We start from the raw sequence: 26,648 nt of genomic DNA, 5'->3' as shown, positions 1-26,648 counted from the left end.
ATAATCTAATAGACCTTATGGTTTGTGGCATAAAGGTGTATAGATATTTTTGACTACTTGATACATATAATTATGAACTTGACTTTACACGAAGGATGACAAACGAAACTCTATTAATGATACTACTTTGTCCGTCTGTCTGTCCACCTGTCCGACAGGGATTTATCTTAAGAACCGTAATATATAGACAGCTACAATTTATACCTGTTTTATTTCCTTTGTTGTTACAGCAATTAATGATAAAAATAAAATATCTCGTAACTAACAATATGAGTACTATACGTTAACGAAATCGTTTAAACTGAAAACGAAACTAATAAAACCCAAAAAATATATTATTATTACCCAAATGGTTCTGAGCGTTTAAAAAATTCCTCCCAAAGTGACGCCGAAGAAACTACATCTCCCAAAACGTAGTTTAAAACCGAAATAAGAGTGCAAAGTTTCATTTAGCCCAATCCAGCTGACACATACGAATGTGTGGGCAATACGGAACTGAATACATTACAGGCGGAACGCAATTTGTCCCAACCCTACAATTTATGTCTACGGCCCACTTTATGCAAAGGAAGTGACGAAAAAAGGAACAAAAGTTTCTTGTTTCGCTTAATGAATACACACGACCGCATGAAAGGCTTGATATGTGAAAAGATGAGTGAACCATGCGTTTAATAATCTGTGACAATTTAGCCTCTTTTACGATCTTCTTCTGTTTTTCTTCGTTCACATCCAAGTACGATAAAAATGACAGAATAAATTGCGCAAAAAACTAACATGTTTAGGGTCTAAAATATGGCGTGATATTCTAGTTTGTGATTTGATCTATGGTTTCATCTCCGACTTTTTCGGAATTCACTTGCGACATTACACTTGAAGTTTACTAAGAGCATGGGCATGTAAGGTGATAATTAATAGGAACGTATGAGTGCGAAAGAGACAGAATGCGTGAGTTTATTTCATGTAAGACAGAAAGGTATGCAAAATAATATGCAAACTTTAACTCACCCACCCAAAAATAAACAGTCGAAAGTCGAAACGGCCATAAATAACAGGGAACGATTAACAAACCGATGCCTAGTACAGGGGACCGTAATATATTCACTAACGGATCGCAATTTGTCTGACCTAACGCAATACACTCTGCCCTATCACCCGCGCGGATATGTCTGTTTACGACTTTAAATAGATCAGAAGCTCTTTGCTACCTGTAATTGTAAATTAGAGTAGATTAGCAACCGTGGTAGACCTTTTGATATTAGGGATATATAGGAATATCCCGTCAAAGTAGCTTCTAAGTAATTTAAAATTTATTTATTTACGTTACGGGTACAAATTTCAACTAAGTCCGGTACACACGAGTGATCCTGTAAGGGTTTCGTATTTTCTTTTTGAGGTACGGAACCCTAAACACTACACTTAGATTTGATATAAGCGGTACCAAATAACTAATAAGAGGAATAGAAATATCGCTCGAGCTAAAAGCACGATTCACTGCGGGATAAAAAGCCGTGTATTGCTTTTGCCCGAGTCACTTTATTTCCCATGATTTCCAATGTAGAGAACCGTACTGTTTTCAGGATTTTTTCACATGTCCTCTTATAAAATGCAGTAGGTTAGGTTAGGTTAGTTTAGTTTTATAGCAATTCTGAAGATAATACTGTAATAATAAATCAGCTAATAGATATGTCTTGTTTATTGATTCGAATTTAATAGAACCAAATCAGCTTCCATTATGAATTCAAATGTTTCAGTTTTTACACAATGTCCTTATCCGAGTTATGATCCTGGAACAATAGTGGTACATTCTATTCCTTACATTCAGAGAATAGTTAGAGAGAGAAGCACTGTGTAGTACCTACGGTTACAATACGAGTACAATGCCATCAAACTAAGCCGAATCTGTATAGCGGGGCAAGTTTAAGCTTGGTTCAATTGTTTTCCCGTTTGAATCTCTCCATGGCTCAGGATCTCTATTCGAACCGTTAAATATCAAACCTATTTCCATCACACAATACCTCTTTCTGATTGTACGTATCTGATAAGGATAGCATGATGCTTTTAATCTACGGCTGTTTTGAGTTGGCGAGTAACTCTTCAAAGTTCCTGTAGTAGTCTGGTTATTAAATCAAAAGTTTGTCAAGTGGTTTTAAAATTGAAGAATAATTATTAAGGTTATATTTTTTGGGTTCCGTACCCAAAGGGTGCCAACGGGACCCTATTACTGAGACTCCGCTGTCTGTCTGTCTGTCTGTCTGTCCGTCCGTCCGTCTGTCACAGTCACAGGGCTCTATCTCTTAAGCCGTAAAAGTTAGACACTTGAAATTTACACAGACTATGTATTACTGTGGCCGCCACAGATATAGATTACATTAGATAACGCAAACACCTCAATTTGTATGAAAACCAACCGTGTCACTTTTTTTTATATCTACTGTGACGTCTCAAGAGCGAATTAGCGATGAATTCCCCGATGTCCGCGCAAAATTGATTCAAATGCGCCGCCCACCCGCGCCGTGGGGCTCGAGTCAGTCACTAGTCATGATTAGTCAGGGTTAGGTCAGTCTAGTCTATGTATGGGGCCAACCCCGCCGTTTGGTCGGGGTTGGGACACGCGAAGTAGATACATTTGCGTAATCCAGTGTAATCTATATCTGTGGTGGCCGCTATAACAACAAATGCAAGAAACGTGTTTATTTCAGCGTTTTTTGGTTGCTAGGAGTTATTAGCCGTTGCTAAGGCGGCCGAGTTTGTTTGTTTGAGTCAAATCTTGGAAGCAAAATTTGACCCACTTCCAGTGGTCCGATCGACTTGAAATTTGGCATACTTATGTCAATTTGGTGACAATACCATAATCTGATAGTGACTTCTTGGTGGTCCTGCCAGGATCGTCTGCAGGAAGGAACTCCTCAATAGTTAATAGTACCGACTTGAAATTTGGTACAGATATGTAGTTTAGATGACAATGCAAGTACAGTCAAAAAAAGTACATGCGGCAAAAAAAGCTTGTATTAAAAATGAAATTTTTAACTAAAACTTATTACAAACATTATATTTAATTGCAGTGTAATGTAAATGTTTGCTCGGGTGGAATCTTTCAACTCAAATTTGAAGTGGATATCTTCAACCGAATGAGCTGAAATTTTACACGCATAAATCCTATCACAATACATACAATATTATTATAACATGGAGGTGATCTGATGATAAAGCCATAGGAACTCTGTGATTAACGACACGACACGACCGCATCGAGTTTGGACTCGTTTGATTCATCTTGACGAGTACTTTGGTAACCAGGGGCATAAAGTACAGTTAGCAAAAAAAACTTATATTAGAAGAATTTTAAGAAACTTTTACTGAAGTGTTTACGGAAACCTTCATGGACGAGTCCGACTCGCACTTGATCAACTTTTTTCTTTTACTAGCTGTTGCCCGCAAATTTGTCTGTGTCCCGTTAAACATCGCGACGCTTTTATTCTATTTTATGTGTCTATTTTATATTCTATGTGTGTTTTACTCTTGCTTCTGTTGTCTTGTCAATTGTTCAAAATTTAGGTGGAATAAGTCCCTTTATTGTATTATGTTCGCCTTTGTAAATCTGTGTCTCACTGTAATCTGTATAGTAAAGAGCAATACATACATACCCACTTTTTTCTGTAATGTACCATATACCCAGTGGTTATTGATTGAAATTAAACAGTGAGTAATGGCGTGGGATCTCACCTATTGAATTACATTTTGGCTGGTTATAATATTTTTAAACTCCTGCTTACCCATTAAAAATCATCATGTAAAATTCTAAAACTAAAACAGAAACTGAAACATCTCCCATTCCATTAAACTGAGATCTAATGAGTAAAATATTCTTTGCTTTCATGAAAGCCATCGTAAACATAATACGTCCATTCATATCCGCAGTGCCTTAATTATTAGAACGAGGGTAAACTAAACACTGTCCTACACGACTTCACTGAAATTTATATGTGGACACAGTCCTCTGTTAAATTAACTGGAGTCCCTTGCATTATCCGAAACTTTCTAACACAGGCTTTTATAACTAGCGGACTATACTTCAACTGTACTTATGTAATAACCGTCCTCTGAGTTAATAAAGGGACTGGTTTCGTCTTTTTTAATGAAAAGATTCTTATACTTCATTATGTATTTGAAATAATGGTATAACTGTTTAATACACAAGGGTTTTTGTTTGATACATTATATTTTTTCGTCAGATCAGTATTAATTATCAATAGATTATTAAGAATCGATTTTATGAAAAATCTTTAGTCTTTGAATCAAGACGAGACGCAGACAGACGTGAGTGACCCGAGTAGGTATCTATTTTAAAAATGATTAGTGCACACCAGTCGATACTACAATTCATCAATTTTTAAATAACTTCTGGGCAAGAAATTAAAAATCTTAGTTTTTTTATCGGTACACAGTTACCGTTGATTGTCTTTTCAGTCTTGAGTTACTCACAAGACCCTATACGATTTAGATACTGCTAATAGAGACATTGTATAAATAGCCTATTCCCTAAACAACAATCAGTTAGTGAGCCTTTGAATGGAACCACAAAAGGATTGGAGATATCAACGGAATGAGTTGCGTTTTAGCCGCAATAGTCGTTTGGGCCACCTGGGAAAAGCTACACTAGATACTAGTGATGAGACTCTGTGCGATATAAATTGTTTAGTTAGAACACAGACTCTTTTGTTTGTTGTGATGATTTCGGTTTAGGTAAAACAGTATTACAATTTTATGGATTATCCGTTAACAGTTATTAAGGTGGCGCTTGGTGCAGAAGTTATTGTCTAGGTACAGTAATATAGGTACACCCTACATCTTGGAACTACGAAATCAGTTCTATTTGTTTTTATCTGATGTTTTTTTCGCTCAAAAAGGTTACTGTTTGGGTGAATTTAAACATTATTTCTCGTAAGACCAATTACCTGTGTCTTGTTCGTGTTGTTTTTAAAGATTAAATTATTAAATTAGTTAATTGCGCTCTAAAGTCTACTCATCCTTCCGTGTCTTATCATGTAAACAAACGTGACGTCACAGGTGATAATAGATAATGACTAGCGATTGGAAAAGTCGATAAAATATACATAAAACGTGACCGATTATTTTGCTATTACATAAATAAATCCGTAAGCAAGCCAAGTCGTCAGAAATATCACAAAAAGAGCAACCGTAACGGACGACATCAAGCGAAGTAGCGAAACGTATGACATTTCTAGATTCAACTCTTTTTTTTCTCTAGTGGAAAAGGCAAAGGTTGGGAACCATTACAGCCAAGTTTTCATTATATTTTATCTTCTTTTTTTAAGATTCAATATGAAATGACGTGGAGACACCTACGCACTGTCAGTGTCCGTTCTCGTTTAAAATAAATATTGAAATCAACCACAACAATTCTGAGTAATTATTATGATTGATCTCAATGCATTTTCCGAAATCTCTACATTTAAGTATTAATTGCCACATTTATCCATATCGATAAGTTGTCGTTTCCCATCAATATGATCATAGACAATCTAGACGTTGCAATGGCAGATATTTTTGAGGTTATTCATTCGTTCCTTCGATTATTGATGGCAATCTTATTCGAAATGATATTTTTCAGTGGTTACTTGGTTGATTTTAATACTTTGTGGGTTTTTTAAGTATACAAAAACATTTTGTGATGGTTATTGTGTAACAGTGTCTTCGAGAAGTGTTTGTTTACATGATAAGACACGGAAGGATGATTAGACTTTAGTTGCACTACGATTCCGCGTTGCTATAGAAACCGATTGTGATTTGCAATCGATTACTCTGGTATCTAGTTGAAGTCCCATCGCTAGTGCATTCGGGACATGGGCAGTAAAATCTCGAATCATGAATGACCACAATGAGATGGACGCTTTTAGTGGAATGAAACATGAACGCTGACCACGCCACATGTTTTATTGATAATGGACATGTTTTTTCCGATGCGTCAGATGCAGAAACGGAACCATGTATTCGTAGCATTTATGTCTCCGAAAGGTTTTACGTCGGGAGTAGGATGGTTAATCTAAAATGTCTGAATTTTCGTGAATGACATTTCAATATTTAGTAACAACCGGCGTTAAATTTGCTACTTTCTGTGTTTTCTATACCCAGTGTTTTAATGACTTGCCTAATTACAATTATTGCTATAAAATGATGTAGGTACTGAAATAAAATTTGCTTTGCTAAGTGCCAATTACGATCCAATTAAGGCCTAAAATTATGCTTCATTACTTGTGTTAAATAAGTCTATATTTGTTTTATATTTTAGCTAGGCTTTCTGTCATAAACTGTCATTGAACATTTTGGGTTTTTGTTAAACTCTACTCTTTCGAAAATCGAATTATTCATTCGATCGCAAATGCGATATGGATACGTTACCGGAAATGGTTTTGCTGTGCACCATTTTTTTCCAATTGTATCGTCGCGTTTAATTTTCATGCCACAATATTTTGTTATTAACCAACCAGGACTTACCGGGCACCATCCATAGATTAAATTTATTTGACGGATATAAATATGATGCCATCTCTGTTTGTTTTGTTCGAATAGACGGAGATGGCATCACATTTATCCGTCAAATAAAATTAATAAATGGATGGTGAAACATGAAACAGCCCCTTAGAGTTCAAAAAGCGTAAAGTGTGCAAATCGGAAGTAATATAAGTTAAGTTTTAAGTCATTTACAATGAGATTTATTACTTTTAGCTAATAGAATTCAGCTGTAACAGCTATTAATTATATAAATATAGTCTGTAATTGCTCGTTTTGGTACTGAATCAAAATAAACGACAACAATCACGATGTTAACGAGTTTAACATTAAATACGAAATAATGTAGGTATCAGTTTCCGGACATTAATATTGTTTATTTCTTCCTTTCATTGTACAAATTACACTGGTTTGTTACGTGTATCGTTAATGAAGAAAATAGTAATAAAGAGGTAGGTACATGGAGTTACTAGCACCTTTTTAGTTATTATTAGGGTAAGGCCGCGAATTTTGACCAATTTGGACGTTTCAAATTTGACACGCTGATAAAAAAAAACTGATAACACCCAGAGACTTAATTTTTTTTATTATATTACGCGATATAAACTCTCAAGGTCGCAAATGAGATAAATGATTTAAACCCTTAAAAAAATAATAAAAATATATTTCCGTCCAAAACGTAACGAAAATTGTGTAATTTTTTCGACCACGAGTACTTAATACCCTATTATTTTCATGCTATTTAACTTCTCATGACCATGATTTTGTTTACTTAAACAAAATTTTATGATATAACGAAATTTTTTCTCCTGGCTTTCATCCCCTTTTTAGGGTTCTGGAGCCAAAATGGCAAAAACGGAACCCTTATTGTTTCGCCATGTCTGTCTGCCCGTCCGCGGCTTTTCTCAGGGACTATCAATGCTAGAAAGCTGTTATTTTGCACGGATATATACGTAAACTATGCCGACAAAATGGTACAATAAAAAATTAAAAAAATAAATATGGACCTCCCATAGACGTAAAGTGGGGGTGTTTTTTTTTCTCATCCGACCCTATAGTGTGGGGTATCGTTGGATAGGTCTTTTAAATTACCATTAGGGGTTTGCTAAGACGATTTTTCGATTCATTGATGTGTTTGCGAAATATTCAACTTTAAAGTGCAAATTTTCATTAAAATCGAGCGTCCCCCGGGCCCCCCTCTAAAATCTAAACCGGTGGGTGGAAAAATTTGAAAAAATTCAGGATGGTAGTAAGTCTATCAAACTTTCAAGGAAAACTATAACGGGTAAGTTTGCTTGAGAATTATTAGTAGTTAAAGAGTAAATAGCAGCCTAAGGTATAAAATATTGCTAAACTTGGAAGATTCCGTATAAAATACGAAGTCCTTAGAAAAGTATTTCTTAATTTTTTCGTAATGGCTACGGAACCCTATTTTGGGCGTGTCCGACACGCTCTTGGCCGGTTTTTTAGTCATGTTTTCCAGATGTTTCTAGACATTGACTGATATGTAAAGTTCCTATATCACGTCAAACGTGTGACTACATTATGAATCAAGAACTCCGATGAAAAAAATCTTAAAATAACCCAAATATCTGCTGAAATCTTTCAAATTAATTTTGAATTACTTTGCGCATAGAATTATTGTTTTACATATAATTGTTGTTAATAAGTTTCGTTAATTGTTTCAGGTATTTCATCCTTGCACCTTCGTAAGGAATGATAATGCTGCTGAATGCTTAGAATTATGTAAGTATAGTTTTCTCTGATCGTTCGAAACTAATTATAAACACTATCCATTGTTATTGTTAGATGGCCGGTGGTTAACCTGACTACGAAGCTTGTGGTTCCGGGTTTGATCCCTGGGGCGGGACAGATGTCTTGGGTGTCTATTATGTAGGTACCGTAAAAAAAACTCTGCTTACTATGAGACCAGGTCAATTGGTGTCAAGTGCCTTCCTTAAGAAACCAAAATGCAAAATTAAAAATAATATCTTCAAGTTAGTTCTGAAAGAATGTGACGTCTGTCGACGCAACATAGATGTCGCTAGTGCTGCTGCATAAGTAGCATAGTAGAGGTAAGCAACCTGAGATATAATAATAATAATAATATTTTTTTATTTCAGACATAAGTAGTCCATATACATGTGTTAGTAGGCATACAATAAGAACGAATTTCAGTTAGTAAAAAACAAAATTAAACTTAAACATAATATATATGCATAGGAAAAATTCGTGTCTAGATTCCTGTCCAGCAGTGGTGTAGGGGTTATAGCACGCAGCACGGAATGCTGAGAACCTGGGTTCGATTCCCAGTGCTGGTCTCTTTTTCTGGTTTTTCTGTGCATCCATGTCTCAGTTTGTATTTACGATATGGTTTCACGGGATACCCGTAAAAGTAACAAAATTTGGAGTTGAAATAAAAAATACAAAAAGACTCCAAAAAATCAATCATAATATCTTCAATTTACTAAAACCATCCGTGAAAACGTCTGACGGGCCAAAGTTTAATATAAACTTTTAACACCCCTGCATTGTCGGGCATTTAGAAATGCGGTGTCCAGACAAAAATCGAGTGTCTAAAACAAAAGAGAAACTGCAAAAGTATTTTGGGCACGTTCTACCTCGGAAACTGCCCCTAGGCCTTGCCTTCTCCGACTTTTAATTAATTTTGGAAAAAAGTTGGTAATTAAACGGAGAATACAGTGGAAGTTCGGCTCATTGGCGCATTACAGCTGCTTTATGAACACACGCTATTTTCATTTGGGAAACACAGAATGCAGCGACGGTATCCCTGTTTGTTTTATGCAACATCAAATTCACCTGAGTCTAAACGAGTTAACAGTGTTTTAAAAATAACATCTGTTTCATTAAATTTGTAGTACGTATGAGTATAGAATTAGCAATGATTTATAGATAAATTGTCTGCTTTGAGATTTTTTTTTTGGAGTGAGGTGGAGAATGCTCATAGAATACTGCCGAGTCGGTCTCGGCAGCATGCTCGACTCATCTGGGAATTGCTCACCAGACGCCTACGGACTAAACTCCACCCCCTGTGGAGTGTTGTTGAGTGTGAATCTAACTCGCGTGAACAGCTTTTCACACGAGAAACTGATCTGACCCTTAATATATATTTTTATGTATTTGGGCACAAACTTTCCTTTAATCCAAAATTAATGTAGTATATTTTAAAGTTTAGGATATGTGAAGATAAGAAATGTACAGTTGATACGTGCAATAATCCCTTTATGGTATAAATAGTTTACAAAACCGATTCCAAACAAATTTACTGTAGCAGACTAAAAACACGGGCTATATTATAATTAAGGTTCAGTTTTTCAGCGACAAAGGAGAGAGCTTATTAAATTGAATCAACATAGTCATTAATTATTTCATAACTTAAATTAAACCAATTGCTTGCTATAAAGCCTCTTATGACTTACTTAATATACTCTAGCAAAAACTTTTCAAGTAAACATGGCCGATAGTCTCGAAAATAAACTCAAGTTCCTTTTATAACTTAAAGAGGCTTCTAATCCGTCTTTACGATAGCTTACAGAAGAGTTAATTAGAAAACAGGATTATATTACTTGAATACTGTTCATCACCTTAATTAAATAAGAAGCTCTTATTAAGTTGGTTTATTAGAGAATATAAAGACGCTTCTCGGGTTGCATGACACACCGAGATTTGTTGCTTATCAGTTACCCACCAGCCTTAATTAACTAATGCTGACCAAGATGCCAGAAGGCCATATTATTGTATCGTCACGCAAAATATTCATGACAGCGAGCAAGGGCTTAAAATGAAAATTCTGTTTTCACAGTCGACTCATAGCTTTGCTTATATGTACAGTGTGAATTTGCACGATACGAAATTAGTGTTTCTATCTCAGTTATTGAATTAATTTTATTATTTTTATTCGTTTTATTAAATTTAGGGTTAAAATCACAAACTCCGTATTGTCCATACTTTGAACCTCGAATTAGATAAGATCATTATAAAATTGAGCTAACGAATTCTGTCGACTAGCATTAGCTGAGCTCTTTGCAGTGCATATCTAATCGTACTTTGTCTATAGTCATTTGACTTTCATTTTAAAACTAATGTCTAGAATATAGACTCTAGATGAAAGATATGAAAAGTGCAATTTTTGTTCAATCATTCCAAAAGCTACTGCGCCGCTGTTCCTTTTGCGGCTTACTTTTAGTTGTAAGTCATTATACAACGTGTGACTTCCATAAGAACATTTATTTTAAGGGCTGAAAGCATTAGCCCTAATGAATGAAAATTAGTATTTCTAGTTAAACAAATCATTTTTTTCATACAAATTAATTTGGCACGCAATGTATCGGTAACAAAGCTAACAACTGACACTAGCATTTGATGCCTCTCTGAAACGTCAAATAAAGCTGACCGAGAAAATTTTAAAAATTAATAACTCTCTAAAGGTAATTGTTATATTTTTTTGATAAAACGGTTCTAAATAGTAAAAGCTATCGTTAATTAAAATTTATGTTCTTATTGTAATCACACGTGTTATATCAGATATTGTGCTTCCGATCCAGTCGAGAATATCCAGTTTTGGTGATTAGGAAAATTATTTCATCACATTTAAAGACCTTATTCTGTTGCTAAAAGTTTGTACTCCACATAATTAGATAAAAGTCTGTTATTATTACGATTAGTTTATACTTTACAAAGTAAATAAGAGTGACAACAAAATACTTGATGAAATTAAAGTATTTCGAGTTATTTCTTCCATGTATTACGTTTCATAGAAACACCTAATTAAAGCTTCACGAATAGGCACCTTCTGATTTATAATTTAAAGCTGTGATATAGCTTGAAAATTTTCATCTTGTTTATGTCCTTAGAATCTCAGATTGGACAAGTTATTTAAACAAGAATATTATTTAATTAAATTTGTTCGGAACGACTGACATGTTTTGCCAGTTAGGCAGTTGTTGAAATACCGTACTTAGGCATCGCTGACAGATGGATTCGAATTGACACGGTAAACTTCTTGATGGGTGAAGGATTGAGAAAATTCTTGTACTTACACTAAGTAAAAACGAAAGTCGATGTATAAGTGCATAGACGATCAAAGAATGTCTTTACCAGCACTCTAAGGTTAAACGTCAGTTGTACGGCAAAAAAAAATTACAGACAATTTTCACTTACATAGGTACGAGTCTATGTGACAATCAGCCTTATTGAATAAGAATAAGTATTCTAATGTTTGGAACTATTATTAATAAAAATCGTTTTAAAGACAAATAGTTCAGTAATATTTTTTTGTAAAAAAATCTAATACAAGCTTTCATGCTGGTGGTACTTTTTGCCCCTGGTTACCAAAGTAGGTAGTCGTCGTTATGAGCAATAAATGTTTTTTTTCTTTCTTCTTTCTTTCTTTCAATTGTTCCTTAAGCAGAGGAGCAGAACATTCCCATAGTCAACTACCAAATTCATGCACTGACGCATACATACCGTGGTAGCTCGGATATTCGACACTGTCCTCCGTCCAGTTATTGCTTCCAGGTAAGTCAAATTGTTTGCGCACGGCCGCCACAAAGGACAGACAGACGCTGTATCCTCCGTACATTTCCGCATCGCGTCGAACTATTTAAACACAGACCAAAAAACAAATCAGTTTTTGCTAAAAATTTCATTTTGAATCCCTCTTTTTTTCTGACTTTACCTTTTGTTTACTGTAGTTGCATAAGAACTCAACCTATGTATCGTCGCTTATACAATACAACGATACCGCGTTAGTCAAAAATGGGCCATGTGACGTTTTATGAACCATTCAGTAGATTGTTCGTAACATTTCTCATTATGACTAATTTTTGATTGACGCGGTATTGTTGTATTAAACGACGATACGTAGGTTGAATTCCAATGCAACTCCAGTAAACAAAGCGAAATTATGTATGCCTTTAAAGTGGATTCCAAAAAGACTACAGGAAGTGAGTTGAATTCGAATTTCAAGATTTTGACCCACACACACGGCACGTTAAATAATAGCTTCGAAAAAGTTTAATAGAAATGTTATACAATCTAAAACCGCCAGGCAACAATATCACTAAAATGCCATATAATTCTTTTCCCAGCTCAGTCTGTGACAAAATTTATTGCTCAAAAAGTGAGTTCTTGCAGATTGTGGTTCAAAAAGGATTATATTTCATTGGTGAGTACCGTAAAACCTTTGAAAATACAAAAAAACGTATACGCATAACGCATAAGGCAAGGCGAAAAAGCGGCAGTTCTTCTTCTTAGTTCTTGTACAGATATATATTGGAGTGCGCCTATTGCTGCCCTAAATTGGTTAGTCCATCTACTTCCCTCCTTCTCTCCCCACTGGACAGCATCGTAACCAATTTCGGCCACATATTGCGGCGAAATAGCGATTCCATCGAACGTCTGGTGGTACAGCGTCAGGTTAAGGGTAAAAGAGACGATAATTTTTCAGTTCCTCGTATTATTATTTTAGTTCTGTGATTTGAAAGGACAATTTTTAAAGTGTAAAACCCTAAAGCTGCCAGAAGACTAAAAATCGAGTCTCATAAATTGTAGATTCCCGGCACATATTTACTGCAAGCTTTTGTAAATTTTTGTAGCAGCAACTACGGGGGTCTATTCAGGGCACCGAGGGGTTGCACCGCAGATCGCGACACCTGTATGTGACACTCGCCACAGAAATTGTCCGACATCACAATATTACACTCATTGTTAAACCCCCGCTGTTAACTGAGTTCGTGTCGACATTTTGAAATCATTGTTTGATTTAGGGGCGAGAGGCTCGGGTGCACTTGTTTGCAAACATGCTAATGTATTTTATAAGTTAAACTTTTCGATCTGGTAGTTACAATTGAAATTCCGGGATTTTACAAAATTCCCTGGGAAATCCGAAAATTTACATCGACCAAAATTTCAAGACTCGCTAAACCCAGCGGTTGAAATTTCAAGATTTTATCCCTATCCCGTGGGAATATCGAGATAAAAAATAAACTATGTGTCATTCTAGAAGTCCAGCTACATACACACCAAATTTTATGACTCTAAGCCCAGCGGTTGTTATTTCGAGATTTTATCCCTATCCCGTGGGAATTGCGGGATAAAAAGTAGCCTCCATCCAAGTAGGTATATGTTACTGTATGCCAAATTTCATGGAAATCCGTTCAGTAGTTTTTGCGTGAAAGAGTAACGAACATACATCCAAACAAACATCCATCCATCCATACAAACTTTCGCGGGTATAATATTAGTAGGATAGTAGAATAACCCAATCATACCACTTTAAAAACGATTCAAGCGCAAAGTTGGGTTACTAAACACTTAATTATTGTTGAACTGCTTGGGATATTAAGTGTTAGGTAAATTGCGACATAATTTAGTAAGTAAAACATAGTAAGTTCAGTCGGTTAAAAAAGTATTTTTTTTTGTAGTTAGTAGGTATGGATAAGTGTGAGTGTGAATACCTACTTACGTTAGGGAACCGGCGCTAGCCAACGGCTAAACATGCATTATAAAGAAAAAAATATACTTAGACTAGTGTTTACCCGCGGCATGCTTATTAGGTCCAGCAGCTGAATTGACATTCCGGGATTTTATTAAATTTCCGTGGGTTTTCCCGAAAATTAAATCGTTGTTTTCATTGACGTTACATTAAAAACAATCATGACCAAATTTCATGACTCTAAGCCCGGGGTTGCTGTTTCGAGATTTTATCCCTGTGGGAATATCGGAATAAAAAGTGGGCTATGTTTTATTCCAGATGTCCAGCTATCTTCATACCAAATTTCATGACTCGAAGCCCAGCGGTTATTAGTTCGAGATTTTATCCCTATCCCGTGGGAACAACGTGATAAAAAGTAGCCTATGTGTTATTCCAGACGTCCAGCTACCTACACACCACACCAAATTTCATGACTAAGCCCAGCGGTTGTTATTTAGAGATTTTATCCCTATTCCGTAGGAATATCGGGATAAAAAGTATCCTGTGTTTTAATCTAGGATGTAAACTAACTTTTTGTCAAATTTCATCCAAATCCGTCTAGCCGTTTCAGCGTGAAGAAGTAACAAACATACTCACTCACTCACTCACAAACTTTCACACTTATAATATTAGTAGGATATACATGACATTGGGCACAAATGAGTCGAGTGTAAACATTCATATTCATCACTCTAATGTCTGCCCCAAACTCGGGACCTCTACTTTCATAGTCAGGATCATTAACCACTAGACTATTCGACACAGTTTTATTTAAGAGTATTGCAGCCATGAAATTAATTATCCCGCCGAGTATTTTCGGGGACAAACGGATGCGCTGCTGGGGCAGCAATAACAGATCCGCTGAGTGCACATTATTGCCAGTTATTAGGTCCGCCCAGTTTATCGCTACCGGCCACGCCGAATTCCAAACAGCCCGCCCGCCCACAGAAAACACCACTCCAAGCTCTACCGGCAGGAAAAAGTTTAATCGTTGCTTACCTATCCCCACCTGCTTTTGCATAAGTACTTTCTATAAAATTCACAAGAACCGCCAACTTATACAAAGTACCCCCATAAAATTATTTTGTCGCCTCAGGACTTGAATTTGTTCAAATTGGTAAATTATATTTTATTGGAATATGCCATTGCCGTTATCCAGCAATAGCCGAGCCGTATCTAGTATTTGCTTTATCAAAATGAAATTAGATTACTTTGATTAACTTCAGCAATTTTGAATATTTTGTAGGATCCGTAAATTTCATGATTTTAATTAGGTTTTTATTGCTTATACTAGGGTTTGTCAAAATTTGACCTTATTTCGTGAATGAGAAGTGATAATTTTGGTCGAATGAAATGCCTAAGTCGGAACGTACATTAAGAAAGAATGGCCATCCACTCTCAAGCAGCCTAAAGAATCTCGTTCAAACGTGTTGGCTATTTATTTTTTGCTGTTTAATTTACCTTTGCTTTGTTCCCACCGCTTTGTCTTTTTATTGCTACGCGGTCGAAGGTTCAGTAGGGCGTAATACAGAGATAACTTTTAAAGTAATGCCTCTTTTAATCTTATTGTTGTGCAAATACTGTGGAACTGCAGTGGTGCGGGATCGGCTGACAATTACCGCCTCTCTCCCCGGATCCGTTTAATAAAACCAAATTACTTTTTCACCTAATTTTTTTTGCGAAATGGTGGCGTTTTTCGTTTTATTTGCCCTGAGAAATCGAATTATCTTTTTATGCGGGCATAAAAAAATATAAGACGTTTTCCGGGCTCGAAATGGTAAGGTTAGATTATCATTCCGGAGAACAACTTAAAGATACATCGAGACAAACGGATCACTCACGAATATCTTTAGTCCTCTAGTTGTCTAATAATCTAATAGTATTTGATCCTCTGGGAGAAGTTGTGCTTAACATCTTAAGTGAGCCTGAGTCACGGGTTATGTCTAAAACTGTACAAAATACTTGAATATTATAGTTGGAATCCAACATTGTTATTTAATAATAATAATAATAAATATCATGGGACATTTGACAATAAATGACCTAGTCCCAAACTAAGCAAAGCTTGTACTGTATCATGGGTACTAGGCAACGGATAAACATACTTACTTGTATAGATAAATACCTACATACTTAAATACATATTTTAAACATCCAAGACCCGAGAACAAACATTCATATTGTTCATACAAATATCTGCCCCGACCGGGAATCGAACCTGGGACCTCAAGCTTCGTAGTCAGGTTTGGTTACATTATGAAGGGAAACGGGAGAGACTTCTGAAGATTTCAATTGTTGCTATAGGTCGAACTTTACACGTGTCGTCTCTGCTCTGCATGGAAGCACCGCCATGAAAAGAATAAAACTAAATTATAAAAAGACCACATTTCTAATTAAAAAAAATCCTATCACCGCTGTTTCTGATCGAAAAAATCAGTAAATTCCGTAGCTGACTAAAACAGCTACCCGATATTTGAAATCACACCCGTAAAAAATCCATTCCCTGTAAAAATCTGTGTACCTATTGCTACAAAAATGAACCAGAGCAGACGTAACCTTGTACTAAAAACCTGTAATAAAAATTCTTTAAGAAAAATCATCAGTTCCATGTATTTTTACGCACATCATTCCAATAAACGAGTCCCTGATTTCATTAAAAAGTCTGTTTATAATAGACTACTAACAGAACATATTTTTCTATGAATCTTTAACAAGACGACAAAGGATCAAGCATAGACCAGTACAATAACTCCATCGAATAAAGAGTAATTCCTTTTCTACCCGTTAACAAACACTCGTAAGTCCATCCTATGCATGAGCGATCCCTGACTTATTCTGCGGTCTTAGCTCAATAGAAATGATTAGGTACTCCAATATGAGGCCAGAGTTTCGCTGAGCTTGCCGAGTGGGCTGCCCGTTCCGCTTCCGACTGGCTTAATTGGTAAATCTTAGCTGACGTTGTTCTTTGCAATTAGGGCGAGCCTCTATGCAAGGCCCGTCGATTAAATGCATAGTCAACGTTGCATTTAAATTCACTCAGATAGCTATCAGACAGAATTAATTTTCAATTAATTAAGGACACATTAATGCCTTTATAATCTGGATTAGTAAGGCCATCTCTAATGTGATACATTTTATCAGCGTGGTACCGACAAATTCAGGATTAACTGTGATAGGTCCTAATTGCGTTGGTAATTATCGAAATAAATAAAGTTATAATATAATGGACAAAATACCTGGACTTACATAAATTAATGGTCACTTGATATTCGTAATATAATTTTTGGTGAATCTATAAATGAGACACAATTTTTTGATCGTATAAAGGTTCAAATTGGTTTAGGTTAGGTAATGTCTGAGAAATTTGCATTAAATCAAATGACCATTCACCTCTGTGTATTACGTCCCACTACCGGGCTCAGGCCGTCTAACATAATAAGAGGGCTTGGGCTGTAGTACAATGTGGTGCGGGTTGTTAATTTCACAGATTCCATTGATTTTTTTGCCCATTATTATTTTCAAACTTTTACGTATATTTATATATACCTACGGGTATGTTTACGTTATGTAAGTAATAGCCATGAGTATTTATTGTTAAACATGAGTTTATGTAACTGCTATTACTATTAGGTTCCTAAATTTGGTATCGATATTGTAATTGAAACGGACCGGAGTTTGATACATTCGAATCACGTCCGTAGAGTTCTCCGGAGATCGGGCAGCATCTTCACAGGACTCGCAATGAACAGCAGATCCACTTCATACTTGAATTACAGGCCACGGTCAAGTGTGACTGAATTTCCTATTGTATCACAAGGGTGTTGAAATAGATCTGCTGTAGGTATGTGTGTAGACTGTTTTGCGAGCTGATCGCAACCACTCAATACATTATCGTTATCACAGACGCGAAATCAATTATCAACACGCGTTAACGTATTAGTTTGGTTTAGTTTTGTGTTCGTTACGTGTTCCTTGTTTGTTGTTTGGGCGGGCTTAGTTTTGGGTTACGAGGCGTATCAATAAAGTATTTCCTTTACTTTGTGTACATGTTTGGAATTGGTTAATAATCTATCGGTTTTGCGCCTTAAATTAATATTACTACCTAAATATACGACTAAGTATATATGTATGTATGTAAACTCTTTATTGTACAAAAGAAAAGAAACAAAACACAATTGACAAACTTTGAGTCATATTAACAAACAAATTAGTATGATATACTTAATCATTGGGGTAAAATCATAATCCGCAAGAAACAATATGAACAACCCAGCGATTTTTTTTTGCAGCATAATGCCTGGTTCACATTATTCCGGTGAAACCGTTCCAGTAGCATGACACTGCGGTGCTCGATCGATCTTGTGTAACTCGTTTGGATTGTGACCCCGCAATGTATCGCACTGGAAAAAAAATACTGGAATACCTACCTAATGTGAACCGGGCATAACATTCAAGAACGTGTATTCTTCCAGCGGAAACACATGTTACAATAAAAAGCCTCTTTCATATCCATAATTATTACAATTCATGTCACCCCTTATCTCGAGTAACCATGAAAAGTTCTTTGCGGTATAAACGAGTTAAGTCAACCATAAATTTGGCCCCAAATGGGCGATCCGAATAAGTTATCATCGGCAGTTAGGAAGCGGCGTTTTTTCGATAACGCATTCTTGTAACATGCTTCTTGTTTGTATTTTCTTCGCTAAAAAATATTCTATCATTGATAAGACGTTTTTGTGGTTTTAAACAAGTGATGAATGAGCAGCCGTGTGTAAAGGAAAGGAAAGAATATTGTTTGTTTTGCGTTGGTTGTTTGTTGGGGAGTTCAATGAAAATACTGCCTGTTAGAAGTGCGTAAATTGATCGATTACATGGTAGTTGTTGGTTTTGTTTTTAATTTTTTTTTCTACACGTGTATAATCGTGTAGCTGAACGCGCTCTAGCTCAAATGGTCTGATGTGATGTCAGGTCAAATGTGTCCTCCGAATGCTTAACATACTGTGAGATAATGGATGTTAGGCAATCTAGTATAAAGATACTAAATAAACTAGGTAAAGATTTGTCTTTACCTAGTTTATAAATTGTAAGGTTCTCGATGAAGTATTGGTTTATTACATACTGTGATGCCTAATAAATTAATAATATAGCGGACAGTGTTGAGGCGCTACATAATATACTTACTAGCCAGGCTCTCGTAGTTACAGACTTGGAATAATTTCGCTATAATTTATTTGGCAGATGTGTGGAATATCAATATGAGATCAGTATATAGCACAAAACTTCCACCCTGGTACTCGATTCAGTTTATGTGACTGAACCTAGTATAATTTTTATGCATAGCTTCTTCATGGCTTTTGGCTAAATATATTTTAAATTCAAATGAATATAATTTTAATACGTATTTTGCACAAGCATATTCTCGTTAAAAACTTTTCTATTATAGTTTGCGCCCTTTGTTAACATACGTCCATTTTAATCAGGAAAATAACTTAAAAAGTTATCTGAAAAACCAGACCCGTATAAAAGGTCCAGGAAAACTACTTTTTAAAATTTTCATATTAACAAAGATCCCTTTGCACGAGCTCGATGTAGCGTAAGCAAATTGTTTATAAGGCACAAACGTAGTCAGCAAAAAACCTCATTACCATTTCTAATCCTGGAGAAAAACGGGCGTTTATAAAAATACGCTGTTGCATAGTGTACTTTCACTTCAAAACTTTTGCATTAAATTTTGTAGCAGCTTATTTTATAAAACGCTTCCTTTTAGTTTTAAAGGTTTCAGTCATAAAACAAGATGGGTATTATAGAGCAGATATCATTTTATTTTATTTCACTTTATTATTACTTTGTTTTTTGTTCTGTATCTATCTATTATTCATATCTGTGTGTCCCGAATAAATCTTTTCATTTTCATTTTTTTTTTCAGATATCGTCTGATGTAAGCTTCCAAATACTAGTCTAATTATTCCCGGTTCGGTAAAACCGATTACTTTTTACCATACGCAGTCTTGTTGAAATATTACCGCGGGGATATAACTATATCTTACATTGTTAATCAATTCTGTCTTCATACTCCATTCATGCGTACTTATTCAGAGTTTTAGTAGAATCGAAAGTCCCTTTTACCTTGCCATTTCATGTACCTAGTTCACACAGCGACAGCGAAACGGTATGCAAAAACCTAAACTGAATACAGACGTGGCCGTGTTCTACATTTCTCCCAAGTTCACATCGTTTATGACATAGTTTTTACCCTACAAATGTGCGTAAACTATTTCAAATTCAACCGTAAGACAACAGATACAGAGTTAGAAGTACCCGTGAGATATTTCTAACTATACCAGCATTTATAACGTCTATTGTGTACGTAGGTTCTCCGTTGCACAATTGAAAGCTTACTTTCACTCAATCTAGTATTGGATATGTTCAGTACTGGGTTCCGACACACGATTTCCTCATTAATGTGCATTGTTGGGGCCGCTTGCATTCACGCCTTCGGTGCAACAGGAAACTTGTGACAGATGGACCACCATGCCCAGTATGCACAAAGTTAATTTTGTGTAAGCTTTCGTGAGGCATATTTCGTCGTGAACGCACTCACTTATAAGAAAATGATCTACCGAAAAGATCGAAACTTGACTTATAATCGTGAATTGCACCGTTTCATCATAATCGCACCGTTTAATTTTTATAATTTATTTAATTTTGTGTTATGAGTCATTGATGAAAAGAAACTTCATTAAATTTCAAAAATAATGCTTTTCTTTTGTTTGTTTTTTTAATCATCCTATTGCTCAAGGCGTCACCTGCTTTCTACCACTCATCCCTGTCGAGAGCATGCTGTTTTCACTTTATGTCATCCAAATCACCCTGCCATCTCTTTTTCGATCTGCTTCTGCGTCGATGGCCATCCTACGAAATCCAGAGGGTCCAACTTAGAAAATACCTTCCAGTCCCTTTTTAGGTTAGCAATTTACTACACAGATCTCAAAACGTGAGCTTTGGAGCACAGTTCTGTGTTCCCTATACGATTATTTCTATTACCACCCACTGTGTTCTATCGCCAGTTGGCTCGCCTTTTTTTTATTCGACTGGATGGCCAACGAGCAAGCTAATAGCCTGTTGTCCATTTATTAACTAGAGTGCTGTAGCTAAAGATGAAAATAAATTATTGCCTATTTATAAATTTTAAGATTATTATTAGCCATTATTAATTAACAGAATCAAGACGACGGCATTCACGTTGGAGCAAATATTACTAAACTAAATAGGTACTTGAATACTTTGTTCTTCTTCTTCTCTTCTTCTTCAGTGCGTTTTCACCCACCGTTGGGCATACGCCTCTCCAGTTTTTATCTTCTTGTGCAGCTTGACTCAAATCTAATTTATGTTTTATCGCATTTACTCCTTTAGGCTCAAAATTTTCTCACTTCCTAAGTGTCCTCAGTCACTTCTAAAATGTGTGTGCGTGTGGGCACCAATTCTTGCTTAAATCATTGTTTAGTCTAAATTTTTAACGGCTAATTGGATAGGTAGGTTGGATAAATCCGATTTCCAAAAGTTTACCGCTGAAATTAAACCTGATATAAACTCTCTATCGAGAGCTATGCTTGATTGAATGCAGAACCAGCTTTAATGAAAGCGCGGCGCTTGTCTAGAAGCTCGCATTACAGTACAAGTGCATGTGTTCCATAGCATTCATGCCAAATTGCGTTTAATAACACAATTGCCAATGCGTAGCAAATCAGCTGCGAATGCGCGGTGGATGTATACCTACTACGAACGGGTACTTAAAGGGTTATCGTGCATTAGGTATGTTAGACTGCAGTGGCAGTGACTGTACAACAGTCATTCACTTTCATTGTAGAGACCTGGCTTTTTTAGCAACCTTATCAAATTACAATAAAATGATGGGGATGGGACTTAATTTATTCATATTATATTTGTGGGTATACTCGTACATGTTAAGAGTTCTTGTTTTAATCGATCAATGATCTAAAAAAGTAAGCAATGATTACCGAAGTAAAGGAAACTTTCAAGACTCCACATAGTATATTTATAGTATACTAGCTGTTACCCGCGACTCCGTCTGCGTAGAAGCATGAAAAATAGTTTACGTCCTATTTTCAGACATACCGAATATACCAAAAAAAAACATAAAAATTGGTCAAGCTGTTTTGGAGGAGTATGGTTACAAACACTGTGACACAATATTTTTATATAAATATTAGAAAGATTTGCACAACTTTCGTTCGAAATCAAAAGCATACCTAACCATCATACATAAGCAAATTTTAATAAAATATTTCTTTAATTTGTTTCATTCACAATGAGGATTGGGAGGATTTCGTGATGGACTAGTTGGCGCTAGAATCGTGAGCTCCATTTGTCATCTTTAATATTTGTGTCACATTTGTGATTGTTAATAGCATGTTGTCACGAATAAATGTTTTCTTTTTTCTTTTTAAATGAGCAAATTGCAAACAAACAGGACTTATCACGCTAACACACACGAGTAATATTTACCTCGACGTTTCGGCAACATTACAGAAGCCGTGGTCACCAGTAGACTGAAGTGTGGGGTGTCAAGTCTGCCTCGCAGCGCGAGTCCTTCGAACTACCCGCACTTGATCACAAATACCCGCTCCTGGTCATTTTTATTTGTCACCCCATCACACATTTGTCATCATCGTCGGTGTGTGTTAGCGTGATAAGTCCTGTGCGTATTTTGACTATGAGTGAAAATCACGAAAGTTTAAGACATTAAATTGCAAACAAGACTGCAACCTCATGATACTAACACCATTTAGCGGTATTTTGTCCGTCAAACTCATTATTTCACTATAGCCTTTGATAGATTTGACAGGCAGACCTGACGTTATTATTTACCGTTACATTATATCAGGTTAAAATATACCAACGCCATTTCATTATTTCTTTTATTACTTACTTACATATCTTTTGAGCAGTATTCTGAATAGGCAATAGAAATATGGCTTCCGTGTGTTAAACATCCATTACGCTTCAAGTATGAAGATTGATTTAATCATTCTCGTTTGAAACGTATCGTATCGAGTTGCGATCAAAGCGTTTGCTTTGAATTAATTGTATAATAATTAATTTCGTTAGTGGAAATGCATTAAGATCCTTTGCGTAATATAATAAGTGTTTCTCGGAAATATGATTGTGTGGCACGAAAACAAAGATTAAAGCTAAAGGCTTTGCCACACTGTTCACAATACGAGCGTGTAAACACTTGATTTTGTCTTATAATGTTTAAAATTTTCGCGATTCTCATTCGTAATATAATTTAATATAATCTTGGAATATAAATGTTTATAATTATTATTGGAATAATAGGAAAAACAGAAAACAGTAAAGAATAATTTAATTGAACTAGGTATCCTAAATATAACATACACCTACATACAAACTTAATACTAAATTAAATCTAAAAATGGCCCCATATTGGGATTTACTTACTACCTACTATTTATTGCTGGAATTATCTCGACGTTTCGACCACATTGCACGGGCTTTGGTCACGAATCAACTCCCTGCAATGTGGTCGAAACGTAAATGTAATTTTAGCACATAGTACCTTTGTACAAGTATCTCAAAGTTTGTCAATGGTGTTTTGTTTCTTTTTTTTTGTACAATAAACAGTTTACGTACATACATAAAATAGTACTATTAGGTAGTCAAACTTGTTTAACTGTGATTTGTTCTTGTCGCACATTAAAAAGGATTCGAAAGTGAAAAAAAGTAAAGTTAAGGTTAATTATTCTAAGTTATGACAATTAAATATTCTGTGGTTATGATTTTAGAACAAAAAAATTGTATGACAAATATTAAGATTTGTACCTACTCGAGTTTTGGAGTCTTATATTGAATGCTCAACAAACTAACCTACAACTTCAAAACTTTTAATTATGTAGCCTACATTATTGTATGCCTGATGGCAAATTCAATGATACAATAAATTACGTTACGTCTGCAAATCTTACCTATGTTAGCAAATAAATGATTTGATTGATTATATTGTCCTATTCAGCCGAAAGACGTCCGCTGCTGGACATAGACCTCCCCCAGGGCTCTCCACTCAGAACGGACTTGTGCATTCCGCATCCACCGCGATCCCGCGATTTTAACCTGGTCGTCGCTCCATCTTGTTGGATGCCTACCGACAGCTCGTCTCCCGGTTCGCAGACGCCATTCGAGAACCTTCTGACCCCATCGGTCATCAGTCCTGCGAGCAATGTGCCGCGCCCACTGCCACTTCAGTTTCGCAATTCTTCGGGCTACGTCGGTAACCTTAGTTCTACTGCGGATATCATCATTTCTGATTCTATCCCACTCAGAAACCAGAGCATAGCCCTCTATATAGCCCTCTGAATGACTCTGAGCTACAATACAGATATAATAGCTGAGATGAAATACTTAGATATGAAACTTAATTTTACCAATGAAACTTTTGTACATACACCCTTATAACTTGAGATTCCTAAGATCTTTATGGAAACGCAGAATTCGCGGAATGTCTTAATATTCGTTTCGTTTTGGTCATAAAATTTACATTAAAAACATAATATTGTTTACGACGCCTTCGTGCTCTTTAACGATTAAATTTTAAACATAATGTTGGTATAAGTTCTCAATTTTGCCAAAAAACGAATGCAAGAAAAAATAACAGGGTAAGAATGTAATGTTAAAAAATAACTGAATTTTATTTGGATACTGTACTTGTTCATGCGAATAGATCGATCTGTTATCTATATACGACATAGCACGACTGAGTAAATTATATTGTTGGATAGTTTACGGGATAAGCTTGCCGCTGCAACAGTTTATAATCACCTTAGAGCAATTGTGTGCAATCTGCCATCGACCGTAGGCACACGTAATCTCTCGTGGTCGCCGACAAGACTATTGTTCTCCGATTAAGCCCCATATTAAGCCGCATTTACATTTATCACGCACCAGAACAACATAGGTCTCGTACATTTAATATGTTTATGTTCACAGGTTGCCTTCATATTTTTTTGATGCAGCGAGCCTTCAGCGAGCATATCGTGATGGTTCGTGCTGTTACCTCTCGCCAACCCATATTAATCGTATGAAATAGATACCTATCTGATGCGTCACTTCACTACACGTCATACAAATGTCGGGTCACAAAAAATTCAAACGATGACATTTCTATTACTCTTATTATTAGTTCCGTAGTATGTATAAGTAGGTACTGTGACCATGTAATATATAAACGCACGTGAAAAAGGATATTAAAGTTTGTCATGTTTGAATTCCTTGAAGATTGCGAAGGATTATATTTTACGAGCTCCTTGGTCCGGTCCGATGAATAACAGTTCAATGGCATTGCCTCAATTTATTCGTATACTATTTTGCTCGAACAATAAGGCTTGTAAATTTCAACATGAAATATGGTTTCGCCATATCTTTTAACGAAGATACATTTTTGAATGGTCATTTTATTCGCTCGGTCTTTGTTGCAATATCATGATAAAAGAATAATATTTATATAATTCAAAATCTATTTCACTGTTCAATATTCATTTTGATAACCTAAGTCTTATTATCAAATCCAGATTAGAAAACAATTGAGCACATAATATGTCGTTTTTGGATTATTACATGAAATGATATTGTCACTGGTACAGTGTGCAGGTAAATTGTAATATTTACATATTTCAGTATGAAGTTCAAAAGCTTGAGAAAAAAATATGGATTGTATTATTTATTACCTATTATTTAAATTATAAAAATACAAATGTTGTGATTATTATAGGGACACGTGTTTAATGCTAAGCCCCGAACGTATTTTTGATAGGGAATCAATAACATAACAATGAAAAAAAAATACAAATTTGTCCAATACTTTAATATTTTTTATAAAATAAGTGACCTGGATTCACCAAGAATAGAGTTAATAAATACGTAGTGACTGATTATGATGAAGCATATACTTTGTAAATCTATTATCTATAGGTGTCTGCGGAGCTACTACGAAATTCGATAATTGAAGTCCCTGTCACTATCATAGTAAATAATATAAGCGTCAGCGGGACGGCAATATACGAAGTTCAAATTTTGCACTTCGCAGTATAGGGCCTGTTCTCAAACTGCATTATATATTAATTAATTTATTGTAATAAAATTCCAAAAAATATTACAAATGAAACGGATACAAAATTCAGATCTATTCTCAAGAAGACATTAATATCAAAGGCGTATTTTAAAGTTAATGATTATTATCATGGACAGGGATATTTGGAAATAATAATAATTCCGATCCGCATTAGCGATCCCTTCAAACAGCGAACCTACTGTGTTAAAAATAAATTTGTGTTAAATACTTGTGATGCATACGAGTAGATATCATTATTTTATTAATATTGTAAATCTGTTTTAAAAAAAATATACCTCGTTGAGTTTCTTGCCGGATTCTTGTCAAAAGAGATTTTTCCGAACCGGTGGTAGTTTTTTTTTGACATTCATAATTATGGGCAAGCACTTAATTAAGTGCTTGTTATAGCCTAAATTGAATAAAGATATTTTGACTTTGACTTTGAACGGGCATTCAATTTATAGGTCTTGATTGCCT

General features: G+C 35.5%; 1 protein-coding gene across 2 annotated transcripts in view; it reads left to right on the top strand.

Moving 5' to 3' along the window:
• Positions 1–26,648, top strand: part of LOC141429100 (BAR/IMD domain-containing adapter protein 2-like) — a 167,098-nt gene that overhangs the window by 76,053 nt on the left and 64,397 nt on the right. For both annotated transcript variants that reach the window (XM_074089297.1, XM_074089298.1), the window contains exon 2: positions 8,220–8,277. The gene's annotated coding sequence lies outside the window, so the exon portion shown is untranslated. The remainder of the gene's footprint in view (positions 1–8,219; positions 8,278–26,648) is intronic.

Source organism: Choristoneura fumiferana, chromosome 6 (genome assembly GCF_025370935.1).
Source record: "Choristoneura fumiferana chromosome 6, NRCan_CFum_1, whole genome shotgun sequence".
NCBI lineage: Eukaryota > Metazoa > Arthropoda > Insecta > Lepidoptera > Tortricidae > Choristoneura > Choristoneura fumiferana.
Note: the sequence above shows the minus strand (reverse complement) of the source record. Positions and strands in the feature narration are given on the sequence as shown.